Source organism: Rhea americana, unplaced genomic scaffold (assembly GCF_003343005.1).
Source record: "Rhea americana isolate MKP2758 unplaced genomic scaffold, rheAme1 scaffold_185, whole genome shotgun sequence".
Taxonomy (NCBI): Eukaryota; Metazoa; Chordata; class Aves; order Rheiformes; family Rheidae; genus Rhea; species Rhea americana.
Genome location: NW_028185983.1, coordinates 746,062 through 758,774, shown reverse-complemented (window position 1 = coordinate 758,774; position 12,713 = coordinate 746,062).

Genomic DNA, 12,713 nt, shown 5'->3' with positions numbered 1-12,713 from the left:
ATCAGAAGGGGACAAAGCATATTCAATGAGACTGGAAATAGAAAAAGGGATTCTTATTCAGAGACATACACCTACATTTAAAATTCCCATTTACATCAACCTTAGCATATGGTCCTGAATCAAAGCTCACATAAAACTGACTACTGATTCTACAGTATACTTTATTCAGCATAGTGAATAGCAAAATATAAGCATAAATATTCAATATAGCAACAGAAAAAGATTAGCTACTTCTATAGATTGCTACAAAAAAATCTATAAGACAAACAAATTGTACATTCTGCAATTTGTTTTAAAGACAGTCAGCACCACTCATAATATAAACATGGCCAGCTAAATACAGTATAAGCCTTTTCTAGTACTAAATATGTACCATTGTGTATTGCTGGAAAATAAAGTGTCAAAACTATGTCTGGGAAGTAAATGCTTTTTATTTTTTTGCTTAAAGAATCACAGAAACCATTGGAGGTCATCTAGTGCAATCACCCTCCTCAAGCAGGCTTACCTAGAGCAGACAGCCCAGAACCCTGTCCATATAGCTTCTGAATATCTAATAAAGTGTTTGCCTTGGTAATGCCCTCCATGACCTCAAAAAGTAGGCCTAATGGGACAGCTCATACCCAATGAGATAGCTGTGCTAGTTGTGACATCAACAATCGGCACCTCTACGATGTCATCTTTAACCCTTCCCCAGCCTCTTTATCGCTAGGAGCTCCCATCACTGCTAGGCTACTCCTCAAAGGAGCCTTGACTCCACAATCTCAGAGGCCAGGCATCCACTCTGGATATAAGCAACATGTCTCCTCGCACAACTGCTGGAACTTATGATGATAAGAAAAGGGAGCAAGAGCAAAAGGGCCAGAACAAAAATGGCATTCTCTCAACAAGAACCAGTCTGAGTTCCTGCCAACCAGCAGGTCTAACTAAACAACCTACAAGCAAGTCTGCTCTGAAAATGGGGAGCATCCTTAGATATCCATTTCACATCCACAGGTCTCCTTACAGTGCTGAACCTCCGTGAGCCATTTCCTGTTGAGGTGCGGAAGCTTTCTCCCACTCCTAACAGCCAGGCTGGCCATGGTAATGGCCTGTCCAGGCAGATGCCACCCCTGCCTCTCCATGCTCCTCTCCTCAGCAAGCTCTTTCCTCCTAGAGGGCAACCACGGTGGTCAAGCACCATTTGGTAAATCTCTCGTGCCTCCACCCAGGCACCTTCTTGTCCTTGCCCTTCTGGCAGGGAGCTCTCCTCAGCTCCTCTGCCTTACTCTTTCCCACAACTGAAGGGAGGCTGCAGTGACTCTGAGAGCTCCCGCAGCCTCCTCTTGAGCCCAGCTCCACCCTCCTCTACCACCAGTGCTCTGCTGGTGCCTTTGCTGCTGCTCCTTGGGGTAGAGACTCGGGGCAGAGCTTAGCCCTGAACACCAAGCACAGGAAGCCATGGTCTTCCTCGGACACTTCTCTGTCATCTCTCACTAACTTGACAGCCCCACCGGGCAGCACCCCTCCCTTCTCCTCGTCCTTGGGCTTCCTACTAGCCTGCCTGTGGAAGCCTCTCCAGGGCTTCGTGGCCTCTCTTGCCACTACCAGCAGAGCTCCTGCCCTCCCAAACACACCTCTGCACCCGCATCTCTTCCCCTTTGCGACGCTCTCCCCTTTCGCATCTCGCAGATGCTTCTCCTCTGCACTGCAGCTTCCTTTGGAGCTCGCTGTCCATCCCAGCTGCTTTCCTGCGCTGCCTGCGCCTCTTCCTGAGGAGGCCAAAGGGCTGCCAAGGCGCCGCTTGCAGAAGCCTCTCTCGGGAAACCTCCCCGCCCTCCTCAGCACCCTTGCCACAGCTCACCATCTTCCAGGCTGCCTGTCCTCTCTCAGCCTTGCCTTGGGCTGGCCTGCTCGGGAGACCCCGGCCTCAGCCCTTGCCCCTGCAGCAGCATTGCTGGCATCCTGTCGCTATCCTGCTCATCTCCCTGCTGCAGCACACTCTGCAGAGCGCTTCCTGCAGCTCCTTCCCCTGATGGCTCACAGAGCCCTCAGGTCACACGTCCAAACCCTGAGGTCCCGCAGTGCTCAGCCCAGGCAGCAGCACCAGGCCCTCCCTGCAGCCCCACACCTGTTTCAAGGTCCCCATAGACCCCTGCCAGCCCCACACCTGCCCTGAGCCCCTGTAGATCCCCCAAGACCCCCCAGAGACCCCCCCAGCCTCACACCTGCCCCAAGCCCCACATAGACCCTCCCTGCAGCCCCACACCTCAGCAACCACATGCTCCCTCAGCAGCTCTGTCCGGCTCAACATCTCTGGCGGATGACGAACACACACTCCTACGCGCTACACCGAGAGACTGCATCTGCTCTCGGATGCACACCGTAGCACCACCGGCTTTCCTACCGCAGCACGAGCACCAACAGGCATCAGGGGCCCCGCGAGAGTACTGCAACCCTTATTTGAGCCCTGCCACGGGAAACACCCCACTGACACCTGCGACCCCGTGGCAGCCCTCGCCTGCACTTGGGTTTGCTGCCTGCCCCACGTGCCAGCTACATAGAAAAGGGGACTGGAGCTCAGGCATCTCGAGCTCTGGGCCAGCTTTCCCCAACTACAGCTCCCCTGTCCTCACAAACAGAGACTCCCCTCCAAAGCAGCTCTCCAGGGCGCTTCGCTTACCCCCGCCTCCAATGCGGTTGCAGCTCCTTGCTCCCTCTGCCCTTGCTGCCCCAGAGCACGGTAGCCCATCGCACCACACCGTGCTGGACTCCCCATTGGCTGGCCTTTGCCTTTCCTCATGCCCTGCTCAGGTGCCCAGCGAACATTGCTGCTGCCCTCCCATGGAGTCCATGCCCATCTCCAATTCCACAGGGCTCCTTCTGGTGCTGGACCTCAGTGAGACATTTCCTGTTAAGGTGCGGGGGCCTTCTCCCGCCCCCGCTGGCCATGCTGGACACGGCAATGGCCCGTCACTGCTCTCCGAGGAGCTTGTCTGCGTGGATGAAGCCGCTGCGCTGGGCCCCGCTGCCCCTGGGGATGGTTTCCCGCTGGACGCCGACCACCGGAGCCTGCAGCAAGCCAAAACCTGCTCTCCCTGTCGCTGGCGGTCCCTGCGGCTCTGCGGCCGCTGCTGCTCCTCTGCTGCCTGCCGCCTCCGAGCCCTGCCGGCCCCCACCCCGGCCTCACCAAGGCCTGCGCCTGGTGACGCGCTCCAGGACCTCACGAGGCAGGCCCAAGGCCACCGCCGCTGGCCAATCAGCTTCCTGGGCGAGCTGTGACATCACAGTTAGGCACCCCTGACGGGTCACCTCTACCCYGACCACAAGCTCCCTCTCTCCTGCGCTCCTCCTGCCTCTCCCCTCGGCTCGGGCTCCGCCCGGTGCAGGGCCCCTTCCCGGGCGCTCTGGGCCCAGGGGGTGTCTCTTGCTGCCCGGCTGCTCCTGCCTGTTGCCTTCTCTCTATTCAGTAAGTGCTCTTGCTCCGAGGCCTCATGCAAGACTTATGAAGCTTATACAGGTTTCTTGTTCATGGGAGGTGCCCTGCTGCTGTCAGTCAACAGAGGTATACCTTTCTTTATCACCCAGATCAAACAAGGACTGCTCCTTCATCTACAGGAATCTCTGTCCATTCTTTTTCCCTGCCCATCATAGCACTACCACCATCTCACAGCATCTCAGTTACACAGTTGCAGTGGTCTCTCTCTGCACATAGAGCTTTAGTTCCTCCAGATGTCTTCCCAGACTGCACACAGTTTTAGGCATACACTTGAGGTGGGTACCCCTGTTCTTTTGTTATTGTTCCTTGTCCTTCCCTTCATCCTTTTACTCTTGCTCTGCTTTTGAGCTCTCTGCACTACTACCTCACTTGGCTCTGAAGCTCTATCGCCTTTCCTCTCATTTCTGCTTTAAAGTTGTCCTCAACTTGGCAGTCTCAATACTAGGATGCTCTTGCCACACATTTTCAGGGGAACCATGCCTCTCTCCTGCAGGCATTGGTTCCCCCAACCATTTTGCTTTTGGCTGTATAAACCAAATCCCAGCCAGTAATACTAGGTGCACTGCCTGGGGATGACCCTCAGGCCCTGTTCACTCTTCCCCAAGCCTTTCCCTGCACTGGCAGGATTCACAGAATCACAGAATAGTTGAGATTTGAAGGGACCTCTGGAAACATCTAGTCCAACTCCCCTGCTCAGGGATGTTAGCCTAAAGCACATTGCACAGCATTGTGTTCATCTGATCTTTGAATATCTCCAAGGAGGGAGACTCCAATACCTCCCTGAACAACCTGTTCTGGTGCTCGATCATTCTCACAGTGATAGAAGTTTTTTCTCATGTTCAGATGGAACTTTCTGGGCTTCAGTTTGTGCCCATTGCCTCTCAACCTGTCACTGGGCATCACAGAGAAGAGACTGGCCACATTTTCTTGACACCTTCCCTTGAGATATTTATACACGTTGGTAAGATCATGCCTGCCTCAGCCTTCTCTTCTCCTTGTTGAACAGTCCCAGCTCTCAGACTTTCCTCATATGAGAGATGCTCTATTTTCTGAACTTTTCCCATTTTACCAGTGCCTTCTTTCACCTTCTATATGTGAAGAAGGCCTATAACAAACAAAATGTTATCTTGTAAAACCCCTGCTTAAAATGGCTTAGCATCGATTCTCATTTTTTGAAATCATGTATATTGTTAGTAGTATTTACAGTATTATCCATTTCTGGTAAAAATTGTATAATAAAAACATGTAGTAACTCTTTCAAATCAAACCTTATTTTTGGAGGTCTTCAGTTCACATGTGTTACAATAATTTCCTTTTGGTGACAGCAAAATTAACAATGTTACTGTTATTTAGTAATGTTACTTACTTAGCACAGAAGTTTCCCAGTTCAGAGAACACCATTAGTTTCCTCTCAAGGACATACCATCTATCTTTTCCTTATTCTCTCAGATGAAAAATTACAAATCATTCTGATTGCCAATTAACTTGCCATATGTGCATAGTTTCTTTTAAAATGCAAAAGAAGACATCTAGAAGGGCAGGATTTCAAACACTGTTGGGCCCCCATTAAATCATATAGATTTAAAATATCTTATGTTTGAAGAAGTAGATTAAAATGAAAATCTTCATAAGAAAACATAATTTATGAATGGAGGGTAGTTAACTCACAGAATCACGGAATGGCTGAGTTAGGAAGGGACCTCTGGAGATCATGTAGTCCACCCCCCCCCACACACACACACACTCAAGCTGGGATACCTAGAGTATGCTAGACAAGATCACGTCCAGGCAGGTTTTGAACATCTCCAAGGATGGCAACTCCACTACCTCCCTGGGCATCCCCTTCCAGCGCTCTGTTACCCTCACAGTAAATACATTTTTCCTCATGTTCACCCAGAACTTTCTGTGTTTCAGTTTCTGCACCTTTCTGTGTTTCAGTTTCTGCACATTGTCTTCTCTCTTATCACTAGGCACCACTGAGAAGAATCTGGCCCCATCCTCTTGACATCCTACCTTAAGATATTTATAGACACTGATAAGATCCCCTCTCCATCTTTTCTTCTCCAGGCTAAACAGACCCAGATCTTGCAGCCGTCCCTCATAGAAGAGATGCTCCAGTTCCCTAATCATCTTAATAGTCCTATGCTGGACTGTATCTCCAGCTGTGCCTTGTCTCTTTTGTACTGGAGAGCCCCCAAATGGACCCAATACTGCAGATGTGTTCTCACCAGGACTAAATAGAGGGGGAGAATAACCTCCCTGGACTTGCTGGCAATCGTCTTCCTATTGCACCCCAGGATACCATTGTCCTTCCTGGCCACAAGAGCACATTGCTGGCTCATACTCAACTTGACGTGTAGCAGTACTCTCAGGTCCTTCTCTACAAAGCTGCTATCCAGAAGGTCAGCCCCCAGATTGTACTGGTGAATGGAGTTATTCCTCCCTAGGTGCAGGACTCTGCACTTGCCCTGGCTGAACCTCATGARGTYCCTCTYCACYCAWCTCTCCAGCCTGTCCAGGTCTCTCTGAATGGCAGCACAGCCCTCAGGTGTGTCAGCCACTCCTCCCTGCTTGGTAGCATCAGCAGACTTGCTGAGGACGCATGCTGTCCCTTCATCCAGGTCACTGATGAAGAAGTTGAACAGGATGGGACCCAGCACTGAGCCCTGGGGGACACCACTAGCTACAGGTCAGCAACTAGACTGCACCACTGATGACAACCCTCTGAGCTCTGCCTTTCAGCCAGTTCTCAATCCACCTCACTGTCTACTCATCTAACCCACACCTCCTGAGCTTGCCTAGGAGGATGTTATGGGAGACAGTGTCAAAAGCCTGGCTGAAGTCAAGGTACACAACATCCACTGCTCTCCCCTCATTGACCCAGCCAGTCATGCCATCACAGAAGGCTATCAGATCGGTTGAGCAGGATTTCCCCTTGGTGAATCCATGCTGGCTACTGCCGATCACCTTCTTTTCTTCCACATGCTTAGAGATGGCATCCAGGATGAGCTGTTCCATCACCATCCGTCAGGGATGGGGGTGAGCCTGACTGGCCTGTAGTTGCCTGGCTCCTCCTTCTTGACCTTCCTGAAGACTGACATTAGCTTCCTTCCAGTCCTCGGACACCTCTCCATTCTCCAGGACCTTTCAAGGAGAATGGAGAGTGGCCTAGCAACAACATCTGCCAGCTCCCTCAGTACCCGTGGCTGCATCCCATCCTGGCCCATGGATTTGTGGGTGTCTAGCCTGCCCAGAAGATCTCTAATACTGTCCTCCTCAACCAAGGGAAATTCTTCCTTTCTCCAGACTTTCTCTCTCGTCTCCAGGCTCTGGGATTCCTGACAGCTGCCCTTAGCAGTGAAGACTGAAGTAAAGAAGGCTTTCAGTAACTCTGCCTTCTCTGTATACTTTGTCACCAGGGCCCTCACCCCATTCAGTAGTGGGYCCACATTTTCCCTAGTCTTCCTCTTGCTACTGATGTATTTGAGGAATCCCTTACTGTTGTCTTTAACATTCCTTGCCAGACTTGATTCCAAATGGGTCTTAGCCTTCCTCATCACATCTCTGCATACTCTGACAACATTCTTATAATCCTCCCAAGCAGCCTGTCCTCTCTTCCACATTCTGTGTATTTTCTTCCTCTGTTTGCATTTTGCCAGGACCTCTTTGCTCATCCATGTCAGTCTTCTGCCCCCTTTGCTGGGCTTCTTACTCATAGGGATGCACTGTTCTGGAGATTGCAAAAAGTGATGCTTGAATATTAACCAGCTTTCTTAGACCTTCTTTCCTTCCGGTGCCTTAATCCATGGGATTCATCCAAGTAAGTTCCCTGAAGAGGCTAAAGTCTGCTCTGCTGAAGTCCAGGGTTGTGATCCTACTTATTGCCTTGCTTCTTCTATGCAGAATCCTGAACTCCATCATCTCACGGTCACTGCAGCCAAGCCAAGGCACTGCAACCTTCACATCTCCAAGCAGTTCTTCTTTCTTTGTTAGGACAAGGTCCAGTAGCGCATCTCTGCTTGTTGGTTCCTCCACCACCTGTGTCAAAAAGYTATCCACAATGCACTACAGGAGACTCCTGGACTATTTGTGCCTAGGTGTCTGCCTAGCCACCAGATACCAGGGTGGTTGAAGCCTCCATGATTACCAGGGCCTATGATCGTGAGGCTACTTCCAGCTGTCTGTAGAAGGCCTCATCAACTTCCTCTTCTTGGTCAGGTGGTCTGTAGAAAACACCCACAACAGTGTCACCCATGTTAGCCTGTCCTTTAATCCTTACACATAAGCTCTTGATTCGTTCTTCATCCACCCCTAGGCAGAGCTGATACATTCCAGTGGCTCTCTCACATAAAGAGCAACTCCGCTACCTCGTCTTCCTAGCCTGTCTTTCCTAAAAAGCACGTAGCTATCTTTGACAACATTCCAGTCAGGCAAGCTATCCCACCATGTCTCTGTAACTGCAATAAGATCACGGCCCTGCGACCATACACAGACCTCTAATTCTTCCTGTTTATTCCCCATGCTGCATGCATTGATGTACTGACATTTCAGAGAGCTAGTCATGCATGCAGGTTTCCCAGGAGGGGTAGAAGGGGATCCACCATAGCCATGTCTCATATGCACTTCCCCAGCTGCATGCACCTGCTGGAGGCATCTCAACTTGAATCGTGTTTCACTGACTACTCTGCCTTCGTAACTCTCCCCTTCCCCATCCTTCCTAGTTTAAAGCCCTCTTTMCCAGGCTGGCCCACCTGTTGGCAAAGATATACGTGCCTCACTTAGTGAGGTRGATTYCATCTCTCCYCATCAGTTGCTGATCTTCAAACAGGGTCCCGTGAGCAGAGAAACAAAACCCTGTTGCCAACACCAGCGGCACAGCCAGCTGATAACTTGGAATATCTGTCTACTCCTCCTCCCATCCTTCCCCCTTATTGGCAGAATTGAGGGGAAGATCACCGGGGCTCCCTGGGCCTTGACCACTATCCCCAGAGTTCTGAAATCCTGTTTGATCATTTCCAACTTGCTGTTAGTATCATTGGCATCCATGTGAAAGAGCAGAAGAGTATAGTAGTCTGATGCAYAGACAAGCCTTTGTCTTGGCAGTCTTTCGATGACACCTTCTATATGAGCCACTCGCAGGCAGCAAACCTTGCTAGACAAGAGGTCAGGTCTGCAGATAGGTGCCTTCCTCCTCCACAGCAGGGAGTTACCCACAACAATTACTCACAGCTTCTTAGGGGTGTTCCCGCTAGGCACAGGGTCCCTTGGCCCAGCTGCTTCCCTTGAAGCCATGCCCAGCTCCTCCTCAGCCTGGAGGGCACTAAACCTGTTCTTCAACTGCAAGTCTTCAGGAGGAGTAAGGGCCTTTGTTCTCCTGGGAGAAGTGATCATCTTCCAGCCTTCTTCTGCAGTGTTGTGATACACTGTTTCACTTGGCACAGAGCCCTCCAGCAGCTCCTCTGCTGYGGGGGACTGGGAGTCCTGGAGCAGTACAGTCTGAGAATGCCCTATCTCCTGCTTGTTTTTGCGGGTGCCACACAGCCTGCCGATTTCCTTCTGTAACTCCTTTACTTGACAACACAACTTGTCAACGACAGCACCCCTTCTGCAGGAGAGCTGACTATCAGTACTGATCAGCCCTGGACACTATTASATTCCTCATGAATCTACAAGAATTGATAGAAGAAATTCAGGCTGTTGAATCTGTGTCAGGTCACTAAGCACGCAGTACCGTCTYGAATGCGTTGAGTAATTCATACCAYRTTGAAGATGGCAGAGGCAACCATATGCAGATGAGGACTACAGAGTTGTATATGTGGATCTGACTTCCCAAACACCTACTCAGAAGTCAGTTGCAWGTCAGTATAGCCCTCCACTTCTGTGCGTGCAGCTGGTGTTACTGTCCAGCTAGGTAACGGGAATGAAGGGGCATACTGTAATATTTACATCAATACTCTACTGTAGTCCTAAGTGGCTCTGATGATTATTTAGTCTTTTCTGCCAAAGTTTTTTGAAAATTTCTTTCTCCATATATACAGCACTTCAAGTTGGTTTAATCTCTGAAATTTGTTAATCTCAATCCTTAACTTGAATTTGATTTAAAGCATATTCTTAGGCACAGCCTGGAATATATTCTTCTTATTGTAACATACAAGAGTATGTCTAATTCTAATGAAGATTGTGGGACAAATAAGGCATTGGGTCGATATCCAGCAGTGGTGTTCCCCACTTCAGGAAGGCAGCAGTTGTAGAGAGTATTCAACTGCCAAATTACATAGCAAGACTCTTAAAATCCAACAAAAAACCTTTAATTTTCAGCCTAGTATTTTGTGGATTAAGTGTATCATGAAGAGAAAGCAGTTTTAAATGTGGCAGACCTCCAAGTCTTTTATACACCTGTAGCTAAATTCATAAGTACAGCAGTTTGTGTCTTCTTAAGTTTCTGGTAATGTACTTAGTGTTGTGTGCTGCTCTCGTAAAAAGCTGAACTAAATCAAACCAAAAAAAACCCAGGACAAATTAAAAAAAAAAAGTCTGGTCAAATGGTGCAAATGGTCCAACAGTGTTGCTATATCTGACAAGCAGATCATGGAATCTTCCATTCTCATAATTCAATACRGGGAAGTAGGTAACTATAGTTAGAAATAAACTACTATTTCTTCCCTTTCTAAGAATTTAAAGATTTCCAGGACTATGGTTTCACATACCATGTACCTACAGCAGATGAACATGAATGAATTTTAGTTGATAGTATTCACCAGTGAAGAGATAAGTTTATGATTTATCTGGTGTCATAATAGAGGCAAGTATCAGTTTCTTTATGTGTGCGGTCTAGGATGAGTATGACTCCCTGGAAAATAGGGATAGCAGTTCATGTGATTCATATAGATATTTCAAACATTGTCTACACTGTGACTGTGCACAACTACTTWCTTGGAGCCTTTAAGGCTTAGTAACAAAATTAGAAAACATTTTATTTTAAGAAGCAACTGAAGGCCATTCGGAGAAGGCAATCACTTTTTCAACAGGATCTTGTAGGCAAGAAACTGTGGACAATAGTTTTGAGATTTTAGTTTGCCAAATGAGGCAGGCTACTTAAACTCTAATTGCAATTAGGCGGGAATACTTTGGTTAAATTGTCATGTGTTGAAATACCTACTGAGACACTTCTGAAGATGCATTTTTACCACATAAAATTAAAGCTATGATTCAAGTACATGTATTTCAGAATAATGCACTTCATTAGAAAAATAATAGTCAGATTTGAAAATTCTGATAAGAGAACATATTGGTTCTGTGGTTCTCAATGGTGTCCATTGGGCGTACTGTAAGGATGGCATTTAGAGAACGCCTTAGGTGTAACTAGTGAAACCAAGAAAGAAATTGCAAGGTGCACACAAGTTGGTCCTTTTAAGGCATGCATYGACTTTGCACCTACACTTGGAATTATCTTGCACACTAAACTGCTATTATATGTGCACCCTTTAAAGGTTTATTTTGCAGCTGTATTCTTGGATGTATTCTTTCTCTATCATTGAGTCACTGGAAAAACAAACAATTTGCTCATATCTCCCATGTTACTTAGGTAAAGTCTCATTTGAAGACCAAGTTTTCCAAAAATAAAGTATGTTAAGTTAATATCTACTTTAGACTAAGCTATGAATTGCATCTTCATAATTGGTTTTTGGTAGTTTGTGAGCACTACACATTTTCTCAAAGCACAGGAAAGTTAATGACAATAGCATATACTATAACATAAATTTTGCATGGTTATAGAAGCACTAGTTGTTTGTAAACAGCATAGCTCTTCTTTAATACAAAACATTCCATGAGACTGAGCTTATTAGAAAACTAAAGAAGTAAGAAAACTGTACACAAATCATAAGATGTCATATTAAGTTTGTTACAGTATGAATTAAAAACAGGTAGAAAACAGCTGGATTCAAGTACGAATTCCTACAGTAAATAAAAAAGTTACTTATTTATTTCAGTGAGATCATCATAACTTTTTATTTTTGACCAGCTAATGAGAATGTATTTGACTGCTAACAGGATCTCACACCTTATTGGTGTTGTATGTTGCTAATGGCCAAATCTCAGAGGTATTCAATACCTGAAGAAAAAAACTTCATTGCAACTCCATTTTATTCACTGGTCTTTGAATTCTACTTGCAAGCAAACTATTATTCTGGGCTTGTAATCAACAAATGCATTTATGACTATCTATGAATCCACAATTATAACTTTAATTAGCTCTGGAAGCAGAATCAGCATTCCTAAATAAAGATATTTATGAAAGATATCTAGTTAAATTCCTGAGAAGCATCATTTGTATGAACTTTGCTTCATTTTACAGGACAAAACTTCCACTGTTTGAATCATTAACAAGCTCCTAAGCCCCGGTAACATAAACTGTAAAAAAGGATCATTGGCAAGATGCAGGATTTTCATTTCATTAAGAACAGTTGTAGGGCAACGTAAAGTTTCTGCTTTCTGTGTTTGCTRTTAAAACAGATCAAGATGTAAAAATTACACAGAGCATTTATTTAAATAGTATGATGCAGGGAATTAGGTAAAAATGGCTAAAATGACAGAAATCAAAGGAAAAACTAGGCACAAACTTCCMAAAATAAGGCTCAAAATTAGTATTTAAAAAGTCAATAGAAAATATAATCTCCTATGGTAGACAATACCCACAGATGCTAAAAGATAGCTGTTCAAAGAAGAACAGACTCATAAGAAAAAGAAAGGCTAGGGTGAAGCTAAYGTTAAAAAATGAGGCCTTGTCCCTTTTACCATTTCCAGTTCAGACAGYGTGACATCTTCCTGCATTGATAAACTTGTCTGTCTTCCAGCTGAAAACCAACATATACTTTACCCTATACACCTTGCATTTCCAGTGAATTATTGGAATACTATCAAGAGCAGAAGAGACTTATGTCAGAAATTTACTTACTCTTAAATATAGGACTTTGCTACTTGTAGCTCAGTATCACACAGTACAGTTATTTAATGTGTCTTGACTTACAAAACTACTTCTACAGAACTGTCAACATCCATCATAATTCTACACAATTGTTTTAGGAAAAAAAATAATCTGAGCTACTTCTGGCTACTGTTCCCTTTATCCAGAGCCTTGATGAACTAATGAATTAAAAACAAAGAACCAAACAAAAAACAAACAAAAAAAAAAGCACGGAAGATAGCACTGTTTCCTCAGTTCCCTTCCTTTCTCCCA